At 46.0% G+C, this 23,965-nt stretch overlaps 2 long non-coding RNA genes across 3 annotated transcripts in view; both read left to right on the top strand.

The window, feature by feature from the left end:
* The window catches only part of LOC141569461 (uncharacterized), a 33,560-nt gene extending 31,341 nt beyond the window's left edge, over nt 1-2,219 (top strand). Inside the window, exon 6 of one of the 2 annotated variants that reach the window (XR_016022569.1) lies at nt 1,390-2,219. This is a non-coding gene — a long non-coding RNA (uncharacterized LOC141569461). Of the gene's footprint in view, nt 1-1,191 lie in introns of both variants that reach the window. The other variant, XR_016022568.1, reaches the window with a different exon arrangement.
* Nucleotides 2,220-2,277: 58 nt separating this feature from the next.
* LOC148756834 (uncharacterized) lies at nt 2,278-23,161 on the top strand. The gene is made up of 3 exons (XR_016022567.1): nt 2,278-2,527; nt 4,968-7,806; nt 22,316-23,161. It is a non-coding gene; the product is annotated as an uncharacterized LOC148756834 (long non-coding RNA).
* The last annotated feature ends 804 nt before the right edge of the window (nt 23,162-23,965 follow it).

Below are 23,965 nucleotides of genomic sequence, written 5' to 3'. Positions count from 1 at the left end.
ACAGACAGAACGGGGACAATCTAGTCTGGTGGTCAGGGTTGAGATGCATGCCCGGAAAAGTGACCAATTATCTCAGTTCACCCAGAACTGAGGGGTTTCTTGAGATGCAGAATGTCCAGGTGAAAACGGGGAAAATCCTGGGTAGATGGATGAATTGGTTATGCTAGTGGTGGTACCAGGTTCAGATATTTACAGTGTATTACACTGTTTAATTCTCAGAACAACCCTATAGAGTCAGTATCAGTGTTACATCCCCTTTGCCATGTGAGGTCCAGGCCTGAAGGGTGCAAGGTGAGTAAGGGGCAGAGCTGGGATGAGAACGTCAGAGCAGGAGGGCCTGACTGATTTGCTGTATCGATTCCCAGTGACTGAATAAAGGCAATGCCCATTTTAGGGGACAATGGGCTTTCAGGCTCTTTCCCATTGTGGGGGTTCTGTACCTATCCCCAACCCCCTCCTGGAATCTATAGAAGAATCTGGGGGTCTGAGTGGTCCTCCTGACCAGGGAACAGAACCACTGGAATGAAGGATATCAGATTTTTCTTTGGCTCCTCACTCAACCTTGTAAAACAAAACCTATGATTACCATACCTGTTTTAGCATAGAGGAAATGGAAACTCAGAGAGGTTTAATGACTTGCCCAAGGTCACACAGTAAGTTGGCAGCAGTGTGTACATGAATGCAAGACGTTCAGCTCTTGATCCATTGCTTTCTTTGGGTTCCGCGTTAACGGACAGACTCTAAAATTCAAAGGGCTCTACTAGGTCCAGCTGTATGACCTTAGCCAAATCGCTAACTTTTCCAAGTCTCAATTTCCTCATCTGTAAACCGGTATAATTCTACACTTCTTGGGGTGATTTCGAGTCAACAATGAGACGGTCCATGTAAAGCAGGGGCGTCCAAACTTTTTTCAACGTTTTTCACCAAGGGCCGTATGCGGTAAAATACACAAACAGCCGGGCCACTCACTCGAGGTGAAGTACGTATTGCCTCACCTGGTTTATTTAAGTAAACTAAATACATTTTTGGAATTTGCTGCGGGCCAATTAAAAATGGATTGCGGGCTGCAGTTGGCCGGCGGGCTGCAGTTTGGACACCCCTGATATAAAGAAAGCTCTTCAGTGTACATGGTAAAGCTCTCAGGACAGCACCTACTGCCTCTAAAACCCCCAAATTTATATTCCTTTGCAGAGCCCAGTGCAGAAGCTGGAACCCAAGAGATTCCAGGTTCTAAAGGTTTTAAGAAGGAGCCCAATTTCTGGGAACGCCCACCCTTCGTTGCTCCCGGGAGCCCAAATTCCAAGAAATGCAGCTAAAATTGGCTCTCGAAAAACTTTTGCAGAGCACGTCGCAGGTTTTTTTTTTTTTTTTTTTTTTTTTTTGGTCCAGAGAGCCGGTTTCCATGATAAAAGTGGCACAGAAGGAGAGACCCAGCTAAAAACAGCCACCGCCCAGACTGGTGTTAACAGGATGCCGCCTCCCCTGTCGGTACCGGGCTTTGGACGCTTCGACTTCCGCAGCAGCGCTCTCCATCACCACTAGGTGGCAGCATCGCAACGCGCGGCGGGGACCGCGCCCCAGGACCGTAACAAAGGACCGCTTCCGAAAATGATGCCCATAAAATACGTACCAGCCACAAAATTCTCCACTAAATGATTCCCCTTTTATGTGGGTGGGGGGCATTTGTTTGCATTGCAGGAGCTCCGTGGAACTATCTCTTCTAAGGGGTGTCTCAGTGCCTCTGAAGCAAAGGTAAAGAATTGTCTGAGCAGCCTGTTACAGAAGTATTCGCTCCAGCTCAACCGACTTAGGAGGTCATATGCCTTGGGCCCAATGTCGTAGTTGAAGTTTTGACTTTTCCAGGGGAGGCTGGCTAGAGTGGGGTGAAATGCATGTGCTGTATGCATGCGCTGAATGTGCTTATAAGCAGCCTGCCGTGGGTGGCCAGTTGCTTCTCTGTCTGGGCCTTGGGGATGGAATTTTGGCTCTGGAGTGTGGCTGCCTTGATTTAGTTCTCAGGTCACTAAATCGTATGTGGAACAGGGCACTCGTGGGACCCACCTCCTGGACCATAGCGAGGGACAGATGAGTCACAGATGTGAATTTCTTAGAATAGTGCCTGCCATGTAACAAGCACTCCAATGTGTGCTATGTTTCCTGCGGTTGGTATATAGTAGCCACCCAGCAAACAGCAACTTACTGGGTCTTACTGCCCTTGTTTGGGATTTGGGAGACGATCGGGGTGGTTGGTATGATCTCTAAGGCCTTGCTTCTCGAAGGGCCTGGCAGCACCAGCAACAGGGGAGCTTGTCAGAGACCAGAATCTTCCTTCACAGTGTCTTCAAGGGTTTCATTGCCCATTGAGATACAAGGAGTGATGCTTTGAGGCCTTCTGGCCCCAGGAGAGCTGGGTGAGCTCCATTTTCCAGATTTGCATCCATCAGAACAGCCGCGTTCAGCAGACCCTGCATTTTCACCTTTTGTCCTGCTTTTCTCCAATGTTTTCTCCAGCTGCCTGGGTACTCAGGTATGACAGGAATGAGGGGGGTGGAGGTGGGAGGGTGGTGGAGGGTGACATGCTGCAGTGGGTTTGGTTGTGCTCCCCATGTGTCCCTGAGCTCCCACCTCTGGCTCCCTTGTCTCTGGCCACAGCATCTCCCCCGTCACCCCAGTGACCCTTTCACCCCAGTGACCAGAAATGGAGTTTGTCTGCAACTCCCCCTTGGCCCTCCATACCCTGAGCCCTGTGGATCTGGCCACCAAAACGTCTCAAACGCCAGGCCTCCTCTGTAACCTCACTCTGGTTCTTGGTTGTCCAGCTCCCTTGGGAACCATCCCCACCCACATCTCCTAACTGTCCCACTCACTGTTCCCATCTCCCCTCTCTCCAGCTTCTGATCTCCACCCACACACTTCTGCCAAATTCTTCTCTCCCCGCTAGCCTCTGACCGTTTTGCTCTGCTGTCCAAAATCCTGCAGTGTTGAGTCAAGGCCCACTCTCCTTTGCTGGGTGGCTATGGCATCTTTTGGCCTTCCAACAACCTCTGATTTACCTTTGCGACTCCATCAGTCTCCTTCCTCTTACTCTAGACCAGGAGGCACACCATGGCCGGTGGGCCAAATCCAGCCCACGGCTTGTGGTACAGAAAGCTTGACTGGCACACGGCACAGCCGTTTGGTGACAGGTTGTCTATGGCAGCTGTCACGTTACAAGGGCAGAGTTGAGTAGCTGTGATGGAGACCCCACAGCCTGCAGAGTGTAAGGTATATACCATCTGGCCATTTCAGATGGTAACTCTCCCAGTCCTGGATCCAGCCCAACGGCCCTATATGCTGCTGGTGCCTGACCCACATGCCAGCCTTTGGCATCTCCCGGGCCCTCGACCGTTACTTCTGCGGGGAGTAGACCTGTCCGCCTCAGGGCCCAGCTCCTAAATTACCAGCGTCACTCGGCATTCCTTCAGTGAGCATTCATGGAGGAACTAGCAGGGGCCTGGCATGTCGTGTGCTGGGTTATGTCTTTGCTCCCAGGGAGCTCATGAGCGGCTGGCCCAGCTGCTGATCAGAAAGTCCTCTTGGGTTTTAAAGCAACAGCTGAGGCCTCTCCTGTTATTATTGTCGGGTCCTTGTTGCCTCGCGGTTCTGCACTCAGCTCAGAGCCGGGCGTACAGTGCGAATCGATAGAGTCCGTTTGAATAAGTGAGTGGATTTCTCTCCCCCTGTGTGCATTTCTGGGTCGTCACCCTGGGGGCCGGACTCCATCCTGCTCCTGGAGGATCCCCGGACCACACTTTGAGTAGCAAGGATTGATTCTCGCCTCTGAATTCCCCTGGGAGTGATGTGGGGCTTTTGAATGCTCCCCACGTCTGGGCTTTACCCCAGATCAACTGAATCGATGTAGGAGGGTGAGGTGGGGAGATTTTAATGTGCAGCCAGCATCAAACCCAACCTAGAACCGTCAGCCATTCTTTATTCTGTAGTGTTAGCGAATTTCCAGAAATGTCAATCTGACTAGCTTACTCATCTGCTTACAGCATTCCAAGGCTCCCCGTTGCCCGCACACCCACGGCAGCGTTGAAAGGTTCTTTGAGATCTGACCCTTTCTAGGTAGTCCCCATATGTCTGGAAGGACGAAAGTCAAAGAAGGGAAATCCTTATTCTTCACGCGGTGTGCTCTGTTAGCACACACGGACGTCAAGTCTTTTCTTTATGATCTGAAAAGAGTTTTCTGACCTTCTCTGGGCTAACTAGGAAGTGCAGCTCTCCAAAACTCCCCTGTCATTGGCAAGTATTTTGGGGAAAAACCTCTGGCTTCTTTCCCTCTGATTCACATGACCCATCAAGCTGCTAGCAGAAGTTTTGGAGCGGAAGCATGGGGAGAACCCATTCACACGATTTTGAGTCCTTCCTCCAGTTTTCTCTTTCCCAGCCATCAGCTCCGGTGGTTCTGAGCCCTGTCCATTCATTGGAATCACCAGGGAGCTTGTAAAGATGCTGAGATCTGGGTCCCATGCCCAGAGATTCTGTTTTAATTGGTTTGGGGGTGGCCTGGGCACTAGGGTTTTTAAAAGCATCCCAACCCAAAGAGCTGCTAAATTTGAGAACTTCTGAACTTGGCCGGAGGTTTGTTCTTTGGGTCCAGAAAGCTTATTTAATGAGAGATGGAAGAATTGTTTCCTTTGCTCAAAGAATTGGGTGTCTCTGGGTCTAGCTGTCTGAGCTCCATCGCTGATGGCAACCAGACACAATCCTGGGGGGATCTGAATCTTGGAAGCGTCCACCCAAAGGGGCGAGGGTTGGATCTAACAGGAATTGCATTCCACCCAGGACACCTGGCCAGGTAGGGGTGGTTATCTTGATATCACAGACTAGTAAACTGGGGGTTGGGAGAGCTTTTTCTAAAGCTATCTTTCATCAAGAACTTTAACTTTTAAATGCTAAGTGCTTTCCATCCATTTCCTTATCAGATGACGACACGAGATACAGATATTCTCATCGATATACAAGTAGAGGTTCCGAGAAGCACAGTGACATGGCTAAGTTCACACAGCTCTTGGAGACAAATGAACGTGGATTTGAGATCCTAGATCCCTTTTTAAAATAACCACAAACTCTAGCTTCCCAGCTAGCTCTCTTTAACCTTCATCTCCACCATTAAGCAAACATTAAAAACAAACAACTGTGAAATTGAACGCAAGGAATCTGCAACGTAGCCTGTGCACATGTCCCCTTATGAGTCTCAGCTATCAAGGGAAAGGTTCCAATTGTCATTTGAAGACATGTCGGAAATTATGTTTGTAAAAATTAATTTATGTAATGAACTCTTCGCTCAATTCGTGTTGAAATGAGCTGGGATTAGATTTTTGCTCTTCCCCTATGTAATGCCTTCAATTCAATGATGAATTACCGGAGTCAGTGGTTATCTGACATTTCTATGCTGTGCACGACGTGCTACTGCGTTCCTGTTTGCTGGCCTGATGCGGAGGGTACGCAGACCTACTGGCGTGCTCTTTTTAATTTAGCTGTTTGATGGAGGCTTTTTTTCCTTTATTCAGGGGGAATTTGCCATTTTAACATTTAGCTTCATTTGTTTTCAAACTCTCTCGGGTCACTGTGTGAATATTAATGACGAGATGCACAGGCTGGGACATTGTTTGTGTGACTTAGGACAAGCCACATCACCTTCCTTCATTTTGTTTCCTGGTCTTTGAAATGAAAGGATTAGATGAGGTGGCTGTTTGCCAAAATTCTGTAGCTGGTCCTAAATGTGAAGAAAAAAATTAGAGGGATGTTAGTGTCAATGAAATCAAGACTTCCGTCTTCACAATACCAATTGCTCCCTTATTCTCTTTGTTTCTGCCCGGCCCTTAAAGTACTTATCTTAACACACCTGCTCTCTCAGGGGAGAGTGGGAGCAGCTTTGAGCCTGAGCTCCTATAACTGGACAGATGGGGAGGGATTATCCTTCCTTGGTCCATTTTCACGGGCTGGGGACCCAGCATCCAAGCACTGACCTGGACACCCACAGTCATTTCTTGGTGTCCTTATCAAGACCCACGGGCGGCTGCGATCCTTCAGCTGATGGTGGAGGAGGCACCTGCATATACACTGTCACGTTATTTGATTAGGGGTCTGTATTCTCAGAACGGTATCTTCCTGGTGAGGTGAATGTTTTATCATTTCGTGGTGACCCTCTCTTATCCCTAATTTTTTTTTTTTTTTTTTGACTTAAAGACCATTATGTCTGGCACTAATATGGCCACCCCACCTTTATTTTGCTCGTATTTGCCTAATGGATCTTTGTTCATCCGCTTTTTCAATTTTAAGTTAGACTTTATAGTTTGAAATAAAAATGCATAATAACAAATCTGTACAACATCGTCACAAGGAACACACCTTAAGATAACGTTACATGCTTCATTTGCTTAGAAAACGTTCCAGGCATGGTCAAAACAAATAGCGGTCATTTGTAAATGTGAGTTTCTTTCTTTGCGCGAAGGAAAGCTCATGGAAAATGTCGGACTGAAACCCAGTGAGGAACAAGACGCACAGATGCTCGTCACCTTGCTGACAGAGCCTGGCCTCCCAGGCTGTGCTGCTTCTCCTCTCTGGCCTTTAGGTTCCCTGCACGCCAAGGGACTGGATGATTCCAAAGTCCTGTGTGTCACGAAAGGACACACAGTGACAGAAAGGAGACCTGTGTGTTTGGCACCGTGTTAGTTATCTGTTGCTCACTAACAAATTCCTACAATCTTGGCAGCGGGAAACTACCCAGACGTAGGATCTCGTAGAGGGCGAGAGGGTTAGTCAGCAATTTGCTCAGGTGCTCACAAAGCTGCAGTCAGGGTGTCGGCCAGATGGCATTTTCACCTCCAGGCTCACCTGGGGAAGGATCTGCTCGTAACCTCATTCAGGTGGTTGGCAGAATCGATTTCCTGGTGGATGCAGGACGGAGAGCCCTGGCTTTTTGCTGGCTGTTGGATGGAGGCAGCTCTCAGGTGCTAGTCTGAAGTTCCTAGAATCTCCCTGCAAACTTTTGCCATATGGGCTTCCTGCACATGATTTGTCTACTTCATCAAGCCAGCAAGGAGGGTCTCTCAGCTCAGGGATCCCCCCCCAGTCCTTCTATGAAGGGCTTTCACCTGATTAAGTCAGGCCCACCTTGGGTGAGCGTCCCTACTGAGGAACTCAAAATCACCTGATTTGGGACCTCCATTACGTCTGCAACATCTCTTTACTGTTGCCATATTCTGTTGGCGAAGGCAAGTCCCACTCATCCTCAAAGGGAGGAGATTTGCAGCCTGTGGGCATTGGCACAAGGCCTGTCTTAGAATTGTACCTCCCATGGGTACACTGTGAGTAAGATTGCGAGCTCTCTGGCAGGTTGCCTGCCCGGTATTTAATGCCCTTTTCTTGCTTATCAATAAACCCTGATTTTGTTCAGGAGGTAATGAGCCCATCTAAGAAGGCTTGGCTTCCCAGGCTCTCATTGGTGAGGTGACGTGGCTCTGGCCCGTGACTTATAAGCAGCAATTAAAGAAAAGTTACCACTTTCCTGATTAAAAAGGGACAGAGCCAACTGGCACGTGCCTTTTCTCCTTTACTCCTTTCTCGTCTTCCTGCCTGGAACTTGGACACAAAGCCTGGAGGTGGGGCAGCCATCTTGTGATTATGAGGTTTCCGCTTTTTTGAGGATGGCAGAGCAGGAAGACAGAAGGAGCCTGGATCTCCAAGGGCATTGTGGAGCTTCTTTGGACCCCTCCTGGACGTCTCGTCATGTGAAAAGGATATCCATCGTTTGGTTATGTAAGTATACCTAAGTTTCTGTTATATGTAGCCAAATGCAATCTTAATATACAACCAGCTAAGGCAAAGTCAGGGCATGGAATTCCTTGTTGGGCATATTACAGAGTGTGGGTTTTATTTTAAGTTCAGTAGGGAGATGATTTATGTTTTGGATAAATCTCCTGGCGACTTGGCAAAGAATGTACTGTGACGTGGGGCATTGTACAAGACTGGAAGTGAAGGCTCAGAGAAGGTGAGTAAGTTGCCCAAGGTAACACAGCTAGAGAGGGACAGCAATGGGATCCAAACTGCACATTTGCTTGACTCGGAAATCCTGGCTTTGGCTGTTATCTCTGAGTTTAATCAATGTCTTTGTCGACCTGCTGATGCTGGAGGAGCCGCAAAGCTACCACCCTACTCTATCTCTGGAGTCCCATGCTCTGAAAAACCTTATGATTTTCACAATCATAAAAGAGAAATTCATTTTGGGTCTGGAAATTTTTTCAGATAATCTGGGTTAACCTAATTAAAGCTAATGAAAGAAAGGTGGTGTGTGTGTGTGTGTGTGTGTCTGTCTGTGTGTGTGTGTGTGTGTAGGGGATAACTTTCCTTCCTGCTATGGTTTGCTTACAATAACTTTTAAATCCCTATTGACTAATGCCCACCTGATACTAAATTACCAAAGCCTAGAAATAAAAATTCCAGTATTATAATCAGATCTCTAATCAGCTCCAATTGATGCTGGATGTTCAGTGAGCTTGAAGTGGGGCACCTCCCTTGGACATGACTTTGAATTTCATCCAGCGGCCTCAGGGGAATCATGCAAAGTTGAACATGTGAAGGTGATGTAGTGGTAACATGTATTAGACTGGGAAGGCGAATGCCTGGCTTTCAGCTCCCATTTCCTGGGGTGACCCCAGGGAAATCACTTCCCCTCTCTGTCTTCCCACCTTTCAAGTGATGCTCTCTCGTCAGAGCGAAGATTTTTAATCTGTTTTCCCCAGAGGCCTGGGCTTTCAGGGTTTACTCTGGAGACAGGGGGCTGTGTCTTTGGGTCAGCTGAGTCAGGAACTGAAAGATGGTTAGAGGACAGGAAGCAGCTTTAGGGGCAGACAATTGCAGCTATGTCCCTGAGAAAGGTCATGACCCCACTGTTTTGCACCAGTGCAGGGGTCGGGGGAGGCAGACCAAGCTTTGTAGGTCACTGAGAAAAGCATCTGCTCTAATTGGACCCATTAGGTGAGCAGGGGGCCTCCCTCCAGTCCTCCTGGGGGGGCTGGAAGCTAGCCGTCGGCTGGCTTCCCATGAACAAACTCCCCTCTGGCCTCTTGGATCCTTGGGCAAAGCTGACTTGCTAAGTCAGGGTGAGCTGGGGCAACCTTCAGAGAAGAGGAACAAGGAAATGATGGAGATGCAGTGAGGGGACTAGGAAGACACACTCTAAGGCTTGGAACAATGAAACCTGGAGGAGAGGAGCCTGGGGTTAGGGATAGGGGAGGTACATGGTGTGGGGACAGAACCAGGAGTGCAGTTTCCAGGCTCTCGCCCTCACGTGGAAAGGTGCTGGCTTGGGTAGTAAATGGCCATCAACTGTGATTGGATGGCCATCAGCTGTGGCTAGTTGGCCGTCAACTGTAACCAGGGAGCCATTGGCCACTAATATAACTGCTGTGGCTACACTAGCAGGAAAATGGGGGCTAGCAAGAAGGTGGTGGCTGAGCTAGTAAGCGGCGGAGTGTGGATTGCGGATTGCAGCTAGCAAGTGAGGTTCGTTGGCAGAGAGAAGTGACGACAGGTTGCGGATTGTGTGGCTCCTGCTTCCTGTGTCTCCAACACAGCTGCCAGCGAGACTATAGTTGTGTGACTCCCTTATCTATGGCTCCTGGGTGTTCCTTTTTGGCCTCACCATGTCCTGCGTTCTTATGTGGGGAGTGGGATCAGAGGCCCCGCAGGCCACCCCACGTGACACATGGACAGTCCTCTTTAGGATACCACCTGTTGAGAGTTCTTAGTGTATCATTCACTTCCTTCATACCTTCAGTCCTGTCACTTCAACCCAGTCCATCCATCCATCCATCATCCATCCATCATCCATCCACCCACCTTCCCACCTATCCATTCATTTCTCCACTCTTGTGTTCACCTACCCACTGGTTCACCCATTTGGTTCAACCACTTTCTCTTTTCCTCTCTGCCTTATTCATCTATTCTTTTGACCATCGCATAATCATCTATTGAGCACCTACTATGTACCTGGGAGTATAGGAGAATGAACTCTTCCCCTGAAGTCTTCCCCCTACATTCTCAAAGTCCCAATGCTGTGAACAGATATGCAAGCAGTTCTGAGAGGGATTGTAATCTAGGGGGAGCAAAGTGCTATTAGAGTTTGGAAGAGAGAGAGAGACTATTTGAGGAGACAAATCAGAGAAGGCTCCAAGGAGGCAAAGACATATGAACGAGAACCTGAGAGAGGCAGTGTAGTTTATTGGCTAGACAAGTGGGGTACGGGTTTATTTTTTGTGGGTGCTGCCAGTTTGAGGCCATGCTTATCCTTTGCAGATAATATAAGCTCTACTCCCTTCCTCCCTCCTTCCAAGCCTTAAAAAAAAAAAGTCTGGATTATTCAACTCAAATTTCTAGGCTGATGAAATTCAAGTTTCATTCAACACCTGATTGTTCTTGTTCAAAACATTAGAGAAAAAAAAACCACATTCAAGGAAAAATCATAGAAGCTCATAACAGGAAGTTACCTTAATCAAACCTCTCTCTGTGTGGTATCCACAAGTGAAAACCAGCTACTAGCTATTCACTTTGTTGAGAGGCCGTGTGTGTGTGTGTGTGTGTGTGTGTGTGTGTGTGTGTGTGTGTGTGTTTCTAAGCTGATTTTGCTTCAGACATCAGACTGTTTCTTAGGATTTGATACTATCTAGCCAAAGGTGTCTCTTTTGTGCTAGCATTGCCACATTGTCAATTGAACTTGACACTTAAACATACTCAACATGTACCCGTCCATCCATCCATCCATCCATCCATCCATCCATCCATCCATCCATCCATCCCTTTATCCATCCATCCAGTATACATTCATTAAGCTCTCTCTATCTTGCGGGCTTGGCACTAGATGCTGAAGACAACACGCTGACGTACAAGACAGGTTCTTGCCTTTAGAGAGTCCACAGTCTAGTGCGATGGTCAGCAAGCTTTTCCTGCAAATGGCCACGTAATAAATATCTTAGACTTTGCAGGCCATACGATCTCTGTGGCCGCTATTCAGTTCTGCTGTTGTAAATCAGTTCTTAGATAATACCGTGTTTCCCTGAAAATAAGAGCTAGCCGGACCATCAGCTCTAATACGCCTTTTGGAGCAAAAATTAATATAAGACCCGGTCTTAGATTATATTATGTAAGACCAGGTCTTATATTATAGTAAAATAATACCAGGTTTTATATTAATTTTTGCTCCAAAAGACACATTAAAGCTGATGGTCCGGTTAGGTCTTATTTTTGGGGAAACACGGTATGTGAAAGAGGGGGATGGCTGTGTTCCCATAAAACTTTATTTACCAAAACAGAGTTGGCCCCCAATCTCATTCGCTGACCCCTCTTCTAGTTGGGGAGACACAGAAGTAACTAGGCAATGATAAACTAGTGTGATAGTCATTGCCTTGAGGATAAACACAGCATTCTCTGGGATCACAGAGCAGAGTCCCACCCAGGCTTGGACAGTGGGGAAGACTCTGCCTGGAGAAGGTAATGTGTCATGTTTTAACTGCAGAACAGAAGCTGTACTTTAAGAAGAGAAACGAAACCAAAAAAGAGGCCTTAACATGGAGCTGGAATAATTAATAGGTACAGAGGCCAAAGCGCCACACGCATTGCGGAGAGGATCAAATGCTATAATGTGTACGAGTTTGTGCCCTTGTAAATGTGTCATAAAAGCTGAAACGTTTTAATGTTCCTCCACTCTGCTCTCTCGTCCGTGTCCTTTGCGACTCGCTCCCCTCCCAGCCTCGTCCCCCTCCTCTCTCCTTACGCTGGCCTTGTCAGCTAGGATTGAGGAGTGTTCTTTGCTTTCTAGAACCTTTGGAACAAAATGGTATAAAGTGCTGTGACAGATATGGGCCTCAAGGAGAAACAAACTCTGGTTTGAATGCTGACTGTGGTATTGACTAACCAGCTATTTAACTTTTGTAAGACCCAGGTTTTTACTCTTTAAAATGGGGGTAATGTTTATACCTCCCGCCTTGTTTATTGAGATAACTCATGCCAAACTGAGCCTGGCATGACATTGTCATTTGTTTTAAATTTCAGGACCCGGCACATGGGAGGCTCTTAGCAAATGTTTGTTGAATGGCTGTATGATTACTTCTGCCATGTGCAAAACATAGTATTTTTAGATAACATAACTACAAACTTCAGTTTGCTGGTTGGCATATGCTTATAGGACAGGTCTCCTTGGATGTATAATCCAGGTGGCCCCATTATGTCCTCGACCTCTTTTCCCTCATTCTGTGGGTTCTGTTATTAAAATCCCTCCAATCCGAGTCCCTCTTTTATTTCTGCTGCCATGAACGTGGTTCATCATACCTTATCTGAACCTGCCATCAGGGCCCATTTTCCTGCCTTCAGTCTCCTCACACCCCATCCATCCACTCATCTGTGGATAGATTGATCACCCTACAAGATCAGAATGGTCTCTGTATTTTGCTTAATAAACAATATCGATGACACGGTGATGCCCACACGTGCAGTGCGACCCTCAGGTCTATCCCCAATCTGGCCTGTTAATGCTTCTAGTTCAGCGATTCTCAACTGGGGGTGATTTTGCCCCCCCAGGGGACATTTGGCAATGTCTGGAGTCATTTTTGATTGCCACAACTGGTTGTGTGTGTGTGTGTGTGTGTGTGTGTGTGTGTGTGTTTATGCTACTGACATCCAGTGGTTGGAGACCAGAGATGCTTCTAAGCATCTTACAATGCACAGAACAGTCCCCCACCACAGAGAATTACGAGGCTCCAAATGTCAGTAGTGCTGACCGTGAGAAACTGCTCCGATTCCATCTTTCCATTATCCACCACACCCCGACTCTCACTGATTTCTGAACATGCTGTCCCATCTTCACATCTCTGAATCCCTTTGCTAGATCACTCTTTCTCTTCCTCGCTCTCTTTGCCCTGACACCCTCATATTCACCCTCCAGCCCCATTTCACGTGACTCTACTGCCAGGAAAACTTATAGGGTTCCACTAGGCGGGAATTAATTGCTTCCTGCTTTCAGAGTCCACAGTCTTTACAATATTATAATGTTGTAAATATTATGATAGTATATATGTCATGCCCCTCTCCCATCCACTTCTTCTTGTTAATATATTTTTTTCCAATTTCAGTTGGCGTACATCCATTTGTATGTATCCCCCGTCCATTTCTGAGCTTCTTAGTATCGAGACTGGGTCTTGTTTATTCCCCTTTCCCAATATAGTAAGTGTCTGTGGAATGATTGAGTAAAATATTCATAATAATGTGTTCAAAATATTCGCTCTTAGGTTCTGTGCTCTTTTGAAATAAATACTCTATGCTGACACGTAAACGCACATATTTCTCTCCTTCGTCCCCATCTTCCCCATCTTCCAGATGCATTTTATGCAGATAACCTTCAAACTTTTCTGAAACTCAGGGATGATTTGTGTTTGTGATTCAATTTCGATTTCCTATCTGTAGCGCATATTGCATTCAGAAACATTTTCCGTTTTGCAGTAAATCCATGGACGCTGCTTGAACACAATTTTCTTTTGCTCTACCCTGTGACACATTTACCGCCACCAACCAAGGGTCCTCTTTTATGGGAATGGAAGCGAATGCTTCCTGTGTGTCTGCCAACATCTTATTCGCATTCGAACCATAATTGTATCTTACTGGAATTGCATTGTTCTCTTTATGGCAGCATCTATTAATAATATTAGGAAAAGGCCCTGGCGTGGATCGTTTCACGGAAATAATCAGATATGGTGGGCGATTGAGGTAACTGCACTGGCACTACTGTATGAGAGCCTTCTCTAGACTCTCTTTCAGAGCGCTGATGTTTCCTCAGAATTCCCTCCCCATTGGGGTCTCAGCCATATAGGTCTGAACCTCAGTGTAACCAGGGCAGCTCAAGCCGGTTCGTGATGTGTATTTCCTTCAGTATGTGCACAGGAACCCTGGATGTTGGTGGCAGCAGGAAACTTAGAGAAATGCTAATGCATCACCCTCAATGCACAAAGAAGCCTGAGGCTCAGAGAGGTTAAGTAACTTGTCGCAGGTCACACAGGGAATTGGTAGCAAAGCCCCAACTTGGTCCAGAATCTGCCAACTTCCAAGCCCTTGTTCCTTTTCCTACATGAAGGGGTCAGTGGTTTGCATTTTGTGCTTTAGCATCAAAGCACAAATGCTCTTTGAATTGAACCTATAGAGACCCACACAACACCACATTCTGCAGCATTAAATTAAGTTCCTGATTCAGCTCTTTGAGGCCTGACAGCATCTCATAAGAATGGAGCGTGCATGAAAAGCATTTTCAGAAGGGGTTTCTCAGAGCAATGCTCCTGAAAAGCAGCTCTGACCCTGGCTCAGATGTCCTTGTGTTGCAAGGTCAGCTTCTCAAACACAAACCTTTCCTTGCAGGAAAACACCAGCTCCTACAACAGACCCAGGCCCAGGGCCCATACTCCCCCTTGGGCTCATCCTCAGTCCATATTCTGAGAGGGAACTTTTTATGCTGAGGGTCTGTTCCGAGAACTTGGCTTACTGATGCATCTTGAGAAGCACTTGAGAGAGAAAGAGGCTTGGGGGCCAGGTCCCTCAGGTTTAAAGTCTGGTAGCTGGGTGACCAAGTCGCTCAATTTCTCTGCACCTCAGTTTCCTCATCTGTAAGATGGGCGCACTCCTCCCAGGGTTATTGTGAGTCAAAGACAAACAGTGTGTACAACAGTGTTTAGCACATAGTAAGTGCTCAATAAACAACATCTCTCTTTAGTAAATGCAGGTGCTGGATTTCACCTTGATTCATCCCCTAGCTGTGTTTCTCCTTGCGTGTGTGACTTGGGATAAGTTATTTGACTGTTCTGCACTACAATATCCAATGAGACGAATGTAAGAACAATACTGGAAGTTCTGGTTTTCACGTAGCCATCTTGGGGGCAAATTGTGCTTTTGGGGCATTTACACTGCAACCCGTGCGCTGCTTCTTCTAGGTGACTTTGTACACCAACTGATGGAAGGTCATTTTAACATGCGTATGATGAGGCCTCTTGGCAAGTAATTCCTCTCCAGGAGGGTCTCCACCTTGGTCTGTGCAGCAATGTCTGTGCGAAGGACTTGACTGTTTTATTGCATTGCTGTGATCACTGCACAAAAACCAAGAGGACAGAAGAACTGCTGATACGACTCCGGAAGGAGCGCAAGTCTCATAAACCAAATACAACTGAGCCAAAGAAAGAGAGAAAAAAAAAGAAGGTGAAATGATAAAAGCCACCTTGCACAGCAAATCGTTCACTTCAGCTGGAAGACGTTTTGGCCTTAGCTGACTGCCTGTCACTCAGCTGGGAAATAAAAGAATAAAATGGAAGAAGTGCCTGAAGATGCCAGAAATATATGGTTGAAGATAGCATCAGAAAAAAATCATGTTTCATTAAAGATAGTATGTACAGATGATCTTTCCCTCAACCCCGTAGGAACTGATTATTTAACTTTCCTGCGTGCTTGCAGTGGTGTATCATATGTAAGGAGGGATGGTGATTGCTCTGTATGTAAAGGGCCCATCACAGGGCATGAGACGTACAGGTGTCTCTTAAGTGATGGCCATCATCATCACCACCACCATCACCACCAACATCACCATCGTCATCACCATCATCACCATCATCACCACCATCACCATCACCATCATCACCATCATCACCATCATCACCACCATCACTATCATCATCACCATCACCACCATCATCACCACCATCACCATCATCACCACCATCACCATCATCACCACCATCACCATCATCACCACCATCACCATCATCATCACCATCACCACCATCACCATCACTATCATCACCATCATCACCATCACCACCATCATCACCCTCATCTTCATCCATAAGTTTGTCTCAGAAGATTTAGAGTTAATTGAGTATAGATTGAAGGCATTAGAACGTCAGCCATCATCCTGGTAATTCAGAAGTTCACTGAATTCTCTGACAAGTGTCCCTTCTGCTTGGATACCCCCATTCTTAGGGAGCTCACTGACTGCTGTGGCAGCCCCTCCTCTTTTTAAATGTGGTCGAGTGTACCTACTATGTGTCAGTGTATTTCCTGGGAGACTCTAGCTACGGCTGGGTTTTATGCTCTGAATGGAGCCACAGAATTAGTGAAGTCTCTCTTTCACACAGAAGGGCACCCAGGTAGGCTACTCATCCCTTAAGAACTCATTCATGCATTCATCTACAAACACTTCCTGAGCACCTCCTAGGGGCTGGCCTCTGGGCTGGGACTTGGAGGTATTCCAGGGCCTGTTGAGGAGACAGACAATTGAAATCTAGAAGTGCAATTACAATTTGCAATTACAGTCTGAACAGATAAGGGGAGCACTGTGGGAGCCCCGAAGCAGTGCCTAGCCAAACTGGGGGTGGTGGTGGTCACAGAAGGCTTCCTGGAGGAGGTGACACGAGCTGAGTTTCAGAGGATGGGTGAGAGGTGGGGATGGGGAAGAGGAAGGCATTTCAGATGGAATGGAGAGGATGTACAAACAGACCTAGAGCTCAAAAGACTGGTGGAAATTGACTACAGAAGGCAGGTCCAGTGTGTGTGTGTATGTGTGTGTTTGGAGGTACCTAGGATGAAGCTAGGAAGGTTGAGGCATCCAGGAGAAGCTTCATGCCAAGCTGGGGTTCAGACTTTATTCGGGGGATGTGGAGCTCCTGTGGCAGCCCTTTTGGTCACCCTGACCCTGGGGTGGGGGTGCCCTCCTCTGGGCTACAAACCTCCCAGTTAGTTGGGTGCAGTACCAACTGCTGGGAATCTGCTCGTAGCTTCTGTGTGACAGCCAGTTCTGTTGTCCCCACTTCCTTGGCATGGCATATAGCCCGCTCTTTTATCCCTCCCTCTCTCCCCTCCCTCTGTCTTTCACAGTCCAGTGGTAAGAAGTTAGCTTTGGAGCCAAACAGACCAGGGCTAAGTCCTCGCTTTGTTGCTGCCAACTCTGAACCTTGGCTCGGCTCCTTGCTTGTAAATGGGGACAATAATACAAGTTGCCAACATTTATAGGCACTGTTCTACACACTTTACAAAAATCACTCATGGAATCTTTACAACAACTCTATGAGGTTGATACTATTAGTATCCCCATTTTACGGATGAGAAAGCAGAGGTACACAGAGGCTGAAAGCCTTGCAGCTGATAAGTGGCAGGGCCAGGAGGCCAGAAGAACCTCTCTCCTGGAGATGACATGAAGATCAGAATGGCTAAGACAAGCAGAGTTCCTGATGCCCTGCCAACTCATAGTAGATACTCAGTAAATGGCAACCATTGTAGTTACAACTGCTCCCGAAAATATACAGAGCAACATTGTCATGGAGACAGCAGTCCCCAGAGTTAAGCAAATTCTTGTCATCCAAGATAGCCCTTGGAAGGTCTAATTCAAACGGACTCATTACCTCCACACAATAGAAAATGACAGATGAAGCCTTTGATGAAAGAGACTGGAACAGCCATTGATTAGAAGCCAGACTTGTTTCTTTCTTCCCCAACTGACTGACTGACTTGTGAGGGCTCTGCTTTCCATGTAATTAAAGAGCTAACTGAACTGTCAAGCCCGTTTTTCTTATCCATCACCATCTTCAGGGTGAGCTGATAAGCCACAGATTTCCTCCTGCGCAGACCATGGCTAAAAACCCACCAAAGCATTGAAGTTTCCAATCTGCCATACTTGAATCTCTGCAGCCACGTGTCACCCTCTTTTACCACCCACATCAGGTACTGCCAATTGGAACTAGCTGTTGCACAAGAAAAGACGATTGCAGCATTGCTAGATGCGAAACTTGACTGTAATTGGCCTTAGAAGGAAATGGGATGGTGGGGGGCAGGGGAGCAGAGTGTAATCTGTTTGTGTACTGGAGCCAGACCTGGGTGTGGATCCAGGACTGGCCACTTCCTGGCCACGTGACTTGGAGCATAGCTAAAGGAGTGAGGCCTTCACAGCTCCTGCCCAAATTCAAACCCAGGATTTGGTAAAGGCACCAAGGAGCCCTCTTTTGAAGTACATGCTGCTGCATGGTGGGTTGAAGGAGACCTTGGTTTGGGGTCAGACCTGAATTCACATCCGCTGGGCCCCACACATGTTGTGTGACAGTGGGGACTGGCTTTCTTCTCGAACCTCTGTTTCAGGCTGAAGAGTGGGGATTTGCAATAAGGACTTTGTGTCATGTAATTAGAGGAGATGGTTCTGGGGTCAGGCTGCCTGGATATCAAATCTTTGGTTTATTGCACTGGGTCTCAACCCAGGTGATTTTGCGACCCCTTTCCCAGGGGACACTTGGTCATGCTTGCAGACATTTTTGGTTGACACCGCTTGGGGGAGTTGCCACTGGCATCTGGTGGGTGGAGGCCAGAGGGGCTGCTAAACATCCTACAGTGCCCGGGAGAGCCCCTCCCACAGAGAAGTCCAGCTCTAAAAGTCAATGGAATAAAACATAGAGAATCTAGTCAATAATGTTGCAACAACTACCGTGTTTCCCCGAAAATAAGACCTAGCTGGACCGCCAGCTCTAATGCGTCTTTTGGAGCAAAAATTAATATAAGACCCGGTCTTCATTTCTGCCCTACTTGTTTCTCCTCTCACTCTCTGTTTGCCAGTGAATGGCACTGTCACTCATCCAGGAGAGAAATTTTGGGTCATCTTTGTATTTTTCCCTCCCCGTCTCCACCCACATCCAAACAATCACTAAGACCGGTCAAGTCCATCTCCACGGCCAGGGGCCAATTTTCAGGCCCTCTTGCCTTTGTCCTAGTTGGGATCCCTGCTTCCAGCCCTGGTCATGTCCAATCTGCTCTTCACTCAGAAACCAGAGTTGGATTTAAAAAGGAACTTTTATTTTTTTTCTAGCTTTATTGAGACACAATGACCTATGTCATGTGTAAGTGTAAGGTGGATGACATGTTAATTTGATAGACTTATAGATTACAAAATGATGGCCAACATAGCATTCGCTAACTCCTCTATCCTGTCATATAATTAAAAATGAATATTTAAGAAATTTGTTTCTGAATTACGTCTCTGCCCTGACTAAAAGGATCTCGGGTCGTTCCACCTTGGTGGGTATTGCAAAGTCCCGTGTGGGTTCCAAGACGCTCTATCTGGCCCTGTTTCTGCCATTCCATCAGTCTTTTTCATTCCACAAACATTTACTGTGTACCTCTGTGTGCTAGGCTCTCTGTCGGGTGCTGGGGATACGGAGGGAAGTGGTCTTTGTTTTCTAGGTGCAGCCAGCTCTCGTCTTCCGTTTTTCAGTCGTGCAGAGACAACTTCTGTATGCTAATGGCTGCAATGGGATTTCACCGCCTTCCTTCACCCCTGTGTACCAGTCTTTCTGCTCTTTCTTCCCCTTCTCCATCCAGCCAGTGCCGTTTCATTCTTCAAAACCCAAGTCAGATTGCTCCCGCTGTGGAGATTTCTATGTCTTTGTTAACAATCATTTAACTCTGCATAATGTGAGGAGAAAAGTGAATTTACTAGAAGACTATGGGTTGGAAAACCTGGAATAACAGAGCCAGGGCCACTCTGGGGCATCTTAGGAAAGAGATTTAAGGATGAGTCTCTGCCATCTGCCAGCTATTTGTTGCTTTTCCGTCACCTTGTCTATTCACTTTGTTTAACATTCCCAGGCGTGAGAGACTGATGGTTAGACTTGAGTCAAGTGCCCGCCCCTGGGGAATGCCTCCTGACTGACAGCCTCAGAAAGACTTCGGGAAATCAGGGAGGGAGAATTCTCCACGGGAGATGACGATTCTTTTACAAATGAAGAGGGAAAATGATTCTGGGCAAACAAAGATAACACGCCTCCCATACCTTTTTGACCTCTGCTGCTGAATTAATGATTTCTTCCTCTGGTCTTTGCACATTTAAAAGATTAATATCTGGGTTATAAGGTAGTAGGTACAGAATGATCCACTGTAATAAAATAAAAATATATACATGCAAATAAAAAAGATGGGAAGGATATGTATACAGATATACATAGAATACATATATGTATACACACGTACATAAATCTATATATAGTAGAGTTTGTATCTATTTCAGGGTGGTTAGATTATTAGTAATTTTTAATTTTTTTTATCTGAATTTTCTAAATTTCTACAAAGAACATGTTTTATCTGCTAAAAGAAATGAGTTATTTTTAACAACGTTATTGCAATATAATTCACATATCATATAATTCAGACTTTTAAAATATATATATTCAATGGTTTTTAGTATAGTCACAGAGTTCTGCAAACATCACTACAATCCAATTTTAGCAAACTTTTCCCATCCAAAAGGAAACCCCATACCATTAGCTATCATTACCCACTTTTCCACCCCACCCCACCCCACCCCACCCCACCCCACCCCACCTCACCCCACCCCACCCCACCCCTAGCCCTAGGCAAACACTAATACACTCTGTCCCTATGAATACGCCTACTCTAGACATTTTATATGAAGGGAATCATACAATATATGGTCTTTTGGACAGCTTCTTTCACTTGGCATAGTGTGTTCAAGGTTCATCCGCGCTGTAGTTCTTTGGACTATTAAAGTATATTCCACTGTATGGATAGATCACTTTTATTTATCTGTTCGTCAGTTGATGAGTATTTGGAATGCTTCCCCCTTTTGGCTATAATTCTGCTATGAACATTCATAAGTTCTTTTTTATGGTAGTACTAAAAATAAAGGAGGGCTCGTAATACAAAAAAAAAAGATTACTATCTGGCAAATAATTTCTCGGGCCGTGTTGAATTACAATTTTTTTAGGTACTTTGCTTTTGCACTTGACTCTGTCTTTGTGAGCTGGCTTCCAATCACGGTACCGTGCGTAGTAGGTGCTCAGAAATGTTTGTGGTGCGGAATGAATGAGAATTAAAATGGAAACTCACAATCAGCCCTTTCAAGGTCCACCTTTAAATGCAGATTTCTCTTAAGAGCAAAGTCTGATTCTGACTTTGAGATGGCAGCTTTTTAGCTCTTGTTTTCAGGAGGCTTTGGGCCTTGAAACATTGCCTATACGGAGAATTTGGGTTTAACAAAATCGATTTGCTGAATGGTGTAAATGATCATAGCCAGATACATGGTTCCCCTGGAAAAGATGGCGCCCAAAGACAGGAGAAGAAATTAGCCTTTGTTCATACCAGAGACATTTATGTGGAGAGGATTGAAGGAAAAAGAATCGTTTTGGATGAAATGTGTAATAATGATACATAAAAAGTTATTGAATATAAATGCAAAGTAGCCTGGGTTTATGTTATACTTGGAAGAAGAGGAAATAAAAAACTAAGACTTTCAATGGGTGGAGCGTGTGTCCTTGAAAATTTCCTCTCCCTTTTCCAGCAATTACTGACACCTACTATGTGCCGGGTACTGAATCAAGCCCTTACACCCCTTAATCCTTACAAATCCCTCAACACATTTTACAACTGAGAACACTGAAGTTCAGCTTAATTCTGTAATAAGCCCCGAGTTCAAACAGACAGGAAGTAGCAGAGGCAGAATTTGAACCCTGATCTTCCTGATATCACAACTGCTTTTGTTCCCATTTCAGCCCAAGGATGGGGTGCAAGCATAATTTCCCAAGGGGAGCCCAAAGTGCTGAATTCATGATTAGCCCCAGCTGTGGGCCCAGGGCTCTTTAAATCCCTTCTTGCCAAAGTCGGGACTGGCCCTGACTTGGGTGGGAGGTGGGGGAAGGGCTGAGCTTTCTTGCTGGGGTCAAACTATCAACTTGAAGATTCTTTCCTGGCAGAATTTGCAGGTGAAAAGCTCTAATTCTGAGGACAAATCCTGGAAGGGAAAACCTATTCCCAGTAGCAGGAGGATTTCCCTCTGCCTGCCTGGGGTTGATGAGGGTGAGTGTGTGTGCATGTGTGCAGGAGTAAATGTGTTTGCACGCGTAGGTGATCCCGTGTGCTTTTGGATAAGAGGCTATGCAAGTGTCTCAGTGAATGTTTATGTGCCTCTGCATGTGTACTTTTGTGTGTGCTGGGCATTGCATTGTACATTTCATGATTATGTGTGTGTGTGTGTGTGTGTGTGTGTGTGTGTGTGTGTGTGTGTGTGTGTATGTGTGTGTAGAATGACTTACAACAAAGAACAAATGTGTATACAGACACCCCTGACTTCCTACCGACCTGTCTAACAGGTTTCGGAGAGTGTCTATTTACTTCTTATTGGAACCGCTCTGCTATGCTCTGCAATTTCTTTTTCCATTTGATTAAATGGTTTAATTTTTTTTTTTAACAGGTTAGGGAGCTGCCCTGTGGGACCTTACTGCTCAGAATCCTTTAGTCTGTGGTTGTGTTGCAGAATCCAAGACCGGAAAGAACCCAAGCGGCACTCAGAGAGTTAGGCTTTATTACACCGGCGGGCTCAGCAGGATCCTTCCCCAAACACTGAGCCCCTAGCAAGGTTTTGAGCAAGTTTTTATGGGTTGGGGACTTCTTGAGTTGGGGGAGGGGTAGGTGTCGTCTGGTGATTGGCTTGGGGTGTGGCTTGGAGGGGGTTATGTGGAAGTGGGGCCACCATTTTAGGTCAGTTCCACGTGGCAGGGAACCATTTTAAGGTCAGTTTCCCCATCAGTTGCTGTGACAAAACCTAAAAGCCAGCCCTGACTTTCTCTTGTGATTTTTTTTTTAATTAAAGTTTATCGGGGTGACAATTGTTAGTAAAATTACATAGATTCCAAGTGTACAATTCTGTATTACATCGTCTATAAATCCCATTGTGTGTTCACCACCCAGAGTCAGTTCTCCTTCCATCACCATGTATTTGATCCCCTTTACCCTCATCTCCCACCCCCCACCCCCCTTACCCTCTGGTAACCACTAAACTATTGTCTGTGTCTATGAGTTTTTGTTTCTCATTTGTTTGTCTTGTTCTTTTGTTGTTTTTGGTTTATGTACCACATATCAGTGAAATCATATGGTTCTCTGCTTTTTCTGTCTGACTTCGCTTTGCATTATAATCTCAAGATCCATCCATGTTGTCACAAATGGTCCTATTTCATCTTTTCTTACCGCCGAATAGTATTCCATTGTATATATATACCACAACTTCTTTATCCTTTCATCTATCAAAGGACATTTTGGTTGTTTCCATGTCTTGGCCACCGTAAACAAAGCTGCAGTGAACACTGGAGCACACGTGTCTTTATGTATAAATGTTTTCAGATTTTTTGGGTAGATACCCAGGAGAGGGATTGCTGGGTCATATGGTGATTCTATTTGTAATTCTTTGAGGAACCTCCACACCGCCTTCCATAGCGGCTGCACCAGTCTGCATTCCCACCAGCAGTGTATGAGGGTTCCTTTTTCTTCACAGCCTCTCTAACACTTGTGACTATTTGTCTTGTTGATGATAGCCATTCTGACTGGGGTGAGGTGATATCTCATTGTGGTTTTTATTTGCATTTCCCTGATGATTAGTGATGTTGAGCATTTTTTCATATGTCTATTTGCCATTTGTATGTCCTCTTTGGAGAAATGTCTCTGCAGGTCCTCTGCCCATTTTTCAATTGGGTTGTTTGTTTTCTGTTGTTGTTGAGTTGCATGCGTCTCTTGTGATGTTTAAAATAAACCAAACAAGTACAATTTCCTGAGAGAGAACGTCTATTAGGTCTTTATCTTTTCCCAAATTACCCCCCGCTAATAACTTCTATTGCCCATCTGATAAAGGATTATCGGCTGTAAATGGGTTTTGTTTTTCTTCCATAAATCTTACTTTGGCAACTCCAGCTTTGCTCATTTTCACGTCTCTCATTGTTTTCAACACTGTCGTGTCTTTTATGAGGTTTACTCTTCTGCCTCAGCTTTCATGTGACACTAATTTCCTATTGGGCTGTGATTTTGTTTGGTTGGCCTGGACGTGGAGGAGTTTGGCTTTGCTATCTGCTGC

This window comes from Rhinolophus sinicus, chromosome 10 (genome assembly GCF_057876585.1).
Source record: "Rhinolophus sinicus isolate RSI-liver-muscle chromosome 10, RSI-T2T, whole genome shotgun sequence".
NCBI lineage: Eukaryota > Metazoa > Chordata > Mammalia > Chiroptera > Rhinolophidae > Rhinolophus > Rhinolophus sinicus.
The sequence above is the reverse complement of the archived record's forward strand: the minus strand, read 5'-3'. Positions and strand labels throughout refer to the sequence as shown.